The sequence below is a fragment of the Meles meles genome, unplaced genomic scaffold (assembly GCF_922984935.1).
Source record: "Meles meles unplaced genomic scaffold, mMelMel3.1 paternal haplotype, whole genome shotgun sequence".
Taxonomy (NCBI): Eukaryota; Metazoa; Chordata; class Mammalia; order Carnivora; family Mustelidae; genus Meles; species Meles meles.
Genome location: NW_025721616.1, coordinates 797,056 through 801,983, shown reverse-complemented (window position 1 = coordinate 801,983; position 4,928 = coordinate 797,056).

Sequence of the window (4,928 nt, the reverse complement as noted above, 5' to 3'; positions counted from 1 at the left end):
CTGCCTTCCCAATGGCGATCATGTTTCTACTTGTATACTTGCAGAAAGTATATGATCACACCTTTGACTGATTTCTTGAGTGTACAGAATGATTTGAAAAGTATGAACTTGTATTTGAGTGAGGAGAGCAATGTAATTCTTCCCCCCAGAATTTCCTGATTGGATGCTCGACATGAAGACTATGAACCCGGTGACAGGGTGGATTTTGTTGCCCCCCTTCTATGAGAGCTAAAGGCCACTATGATATGGGCAAGCAGGTACTTCCTGGTGACACCACTTCATCCGCTCCAGGTTGACGTTTATTGTGGGAAGATGTCCTACACGTAATGCCTACCATTTTCTCCACGTATTATTTAAGCTTTGATGGACAAGCTGAGAGTAGCATTTTCTATGGACATGTGGTCTGACTTAAGTACAACTGTGACCTTTCATGGTGTCTAATGCTCCATATCTTTATTAATATCCACCTTAGTGTTCTAATTAATGGTGCCTCTGTGTGGCAGATTAACCTTTGTAGTGTTTGAATCTTTCAGCCTCGCTATGCCCATCAGTCTAAATATAACTCAAATATTAATTTTTCCTCTTGAAGGACTTTTTGCCTCTTTTCCTTTTAAAACATGGTTTCCATGTGATGATATCAGTCAGGGGTGTCACTGAGAAAGCCATCAGTAATTGGCCAGCTGACCTGCCTGGTGATTGGTCACCAGTATGAGGCCAATCTGAGAAATCCCAGGTGATTGGCCAGCACACATTGGTGACACCACATGGTGGTGACATCACATGAAGAAGGCATTGTGATGTCCCAGGGCAGTTATAAAAGCTTGGCAACGGCCCAGGCTGCAGTGAGAAGAGAGATGGCGGTTTGCTGACAGCTCTTCCTGCTGCTCTTCCTCGACTTCTATGTCCTGTTCCCTGTCCCTGCCCATGGCAAGCCCCCTGCCCACTCCACCTGCCCCGGGCCTCTCTCCAATACGCTACACACCACCTTCATGTTAGCACCTACTTTTGTGCCCCTCTGTGGTCCGGATAGTCCCCGAACCCGTACACGCCGACTCGCTGACCCATTTCGCACTCGCAGGCTGGCCCAGGCCCTCAGGGAGACATTCTCATTTGGCACGTGGGAGTGGGACACTGTCTACCGGAGTACCATGGATTCTCAGCCAGCTGGGCCCCACACCTCTCGGGTCACAGGCGTGTTCAGTACAGGAAAGCTGGTTCCACATCCTGAGGGAACACTGGACACACTACTACTCTGGAGCCCTCCAACCTGGCCCAGCACAGGGCACATGAATGCTCTGAACATCCAGCCGACCCAGATGTGCACAGTGTGTGGAATGTCTGGAGACACCAGGCAGAGAGAGAATTTTACGAAACAAGTAGGTACTGGGAAAAGGAATCACCACATCTCTGTATGCAGTGTTAGTCATTGCAACAGTGACCCTCCATCCATGGACTGTCTGAAACAAATCATCAGTGGACAAAATAATTCCCCAGAAACCTGGCTAACCTGGAGCCTACAGACCATCAATCCTCAAACACAGCCTAAGAAAGAGAAAGTCAGGCCTCAGAACAGAGCACCTGCCAAGATCCCAGAGACTGGGAGGCTTCTGATCCCATTTGAAACTGGGCCGATGAGTCACACAGACACTTGGTGGACAAGGTGCCTCCATACCTCAAGTTGGCCAGCCCAATGTAGCACAAGGCAAGTAAGCCCCGAGAACAGGTTTGCCAAGAGCCATGAAACCATGAATCCTGCATCCCAGCACTGTATCGGGAAAGCGACTCCACTCAACAGAAGCATGACCATGGGCCTTTGTACCCAGTGTACAAAAAATCAGCTCTCCCCTAGGCCAAGCAGGCACCTGGACAGCCCACTGACCAGGTGCTCTTGGACCAGGAGACCAACAACTGAGCTGTCTGACAAGCTAAGTAGGCACCTTGTCAGTGGGCTCCCCATGTACGCTTGGCCCTGGACCGCAACAACTCAGCTCTTTGCTTGGTCAAGCAAGCACCATGACCGTGGGTTCACTATGTGCCCATCGACTTGGAGAGCCACAGCTCAGCAGTCTGATAGACTGAGGAGACACCTTGACACTGGGCTCAACATGTGTTCTTTGTCCTTGAGACCAACAAATCAGCTCTTTGTATGGCCACAGAGACAACTTGACAGCAGGCTCACCATGTGCCCATGGACCTGGAGACCAACAAGTGAGCTGTCTGGTAAACCCAGCAGGCACCTTGAGAGTGGGATCACCATGGGACCTTGGATACTGAGCCCAAGAAAAGAGCTCTCGGGTAGGCCAAGCAGACAACTGGACTTGAGGCTCACCATGTGCCCTTGGATCTGGCAACCAACAACACCTCTCATTGCTTGGCCAAGCAGGCACCATGATAATGGGCTCACCATGTGCCCTTGGACCTGTCAACCAACAACACATCTCATTGCTTGGCCAAGCAGGCACCAGGACAGTGGGCTCACCATGTGCCCTTGGACCTGGAGACCAACAATGGAGCTCCATGATAAGCCAAGCAGGCTACTTCAAAGCTGGATCACCATGGGCCCATGGACCTGGAAACCACAACATCAGGTCTCTACTAGGCCAAGCATGCACCTGGACAGCTGGCTCACTATGTGCCCATGGACATGGAGACCAACAAGTGAGCTGTCTGGTAAGCCCAGCAGGCAACTTGAGAGTGGGCTCACCATGGGCCCTTGGATACTGAGTCCAAGAAAAGAGCTCTCGGCTAGGCCAAGCAGACAACTGGACTTGATGCTCACCATGTGCCCTTGGACCTGGCAACCAACAATCCATCTCATTGCTTGGCCAAGCAGGCACCAGGACAAAGGGCTCACCATGTGCCCTTGGACCTGGAGACCAGCAATGCAGCTCCATGATAAGCCAAGTAGGCTACTTCAAAGCTGGATCACCATGGGCCCATGGACCTGGAAACCACAACATCCGGTCTCTACTAGGCCAAGCATGCACCTGGACATCTGGCTCACTATGTGCCCATGGACATGGAGACCAACAAGTGAGCTATCTGGTAAGCACAGCAGGCACCTTGAGAATCGGCTCACCATGGGCCCTTGGATACTGAGCCCAAGAAAAGTGCTCATGGCTAGACCAAGCAGACAACTGGACTTGAGGCTCACCATGTGTCCTTGGACCTGTCAACCAACAACGCCTCTCATTGCTTGGCCAAGCAGGCACCATGACAATGGGCTCACCATGTGCCCTTGGACCTGTCAATCAACAACACATCTCATTGCTTGGCCAAGCAGGCACCAGGAGAGTGGGCTCACCATGTGCCCTTGGACCTGGAGACCAACAATGCAGCTCCATGATAAGCCAAGCAGGCTACTTCAAAGCTGGATCACCATGGGCCCATGGACCTGGAAACCACAACATCAGGTCTCTACTAGGCCAAGCATGCACCTGGACAGCTGGCTCACTATGTGCCCATGGACATGGAGACCAACAAGTGAGCTGTCTGGTAAGCCCAGCAGGCACCTTGAGAGTCGGCTCACCATGGGTCCTTGGATACTGAGCCCAAGAAAAGAGCTCATGGCTAGACCAAGCAGACAACTGGACTTGAGGCTCACCATGTGTCCTTGGACCTGGCAACCAACAACGCCTCTCATTGCTTGGCCAAGCAGGCACCATGACAATGGGCTCATCTTGTGCCCTTGGACCTGTCAATCAACAACGCATCTCATTGCTTGGCCAAGCAGGCACCAGGACAGTGGGCTCACCATGTGCTGGACCTGGAGACCAACAATGCAGCTCCATGATAAGCCAAGCAGGCTACTTCAAAGCTGGATCACCATAGGCCCATGGACCTGGAAACCACAACATCAGGTCTCTAATAGGCTAAGCATGCACCTGGACAGCGGGCTCACTATGTGCCCATGGACATGGAGACCAACAAGTGAGCTCTCTGGTAAGCCCAGCAGGCACCTTGAGAGTGGGCTCACCATGGGCCCTTGGATACTGAGCCGAAAAGAGCTCTCGGCTAGGCCAAGCAGACAACTGGACTTGAGGCTCACCATGTGTCCTTGGACCTGGCAACCAACAATGCCTCTCATTGCTTGGCCAAACAGGCAACAGGACAATGGGCTCACCATGTGCCCTTGGGCCTGGAGACCAACAATGCAGCTCCATGATAAGCCAAGCAGGCTACTTCAAAGCTGGACCACCATGGGCCCATGGACCTGGAAACCACAACATCAGGTCTCTACTAGGCCAAGCATGCACCTGGACAGCTGGCTCACTATGTGCCCATGGACATGGAGACCAACAAAGGACCTCTGGGCTAAGCCAAGCAGACCCCTAGACATGTGGCTTACCATGTGCCCCAGAACCCTGAGACCAACAACTCAGCTCTTTGCCTGGCCAAGGGGGCACCTTGACAAAAGGTTCACCGAGTGCCCTTGGACCTGGAGACCAAAAATGGAGCTGTCTGGTGGCTTATGCAGGCTCCGGGATAGTGGGCTAAATGCGTGCCCTTGGACCTTGAGCCAAAGCAATGAGATCTGGGCTAGGACAAGCAGACACCTAGTTAGGAGGCTCACCCTGTACCCCTGGACTGGGAGACCAGCAACTCAGCTCTTGGCTTGGTCAAGTGGCCACCTTGGCAACAGGCTTCCCATGTGTCCTTGGACCTGGAAAACAAGAACTGTGCTGTCTAATGGGATAAGCAGGCATTTTGACTGTCATTATGCCTGGTGCCCTTCAACCTGGAGAGCGACAATCCACCTCTGTGACCAGCCAAGGAGGCAGCTTTACAGCTGGCTCACCATGGGCCCATGGACATGGAAACCACAAAATCAGTTCTGTACAAGGCCAAGAAGGCACCTGGACAGCAGGCTCACCACGTGCCCTTGGACCTGGAGACCAACAAAAGAGTTCTGCATGAGGTCAAGAACG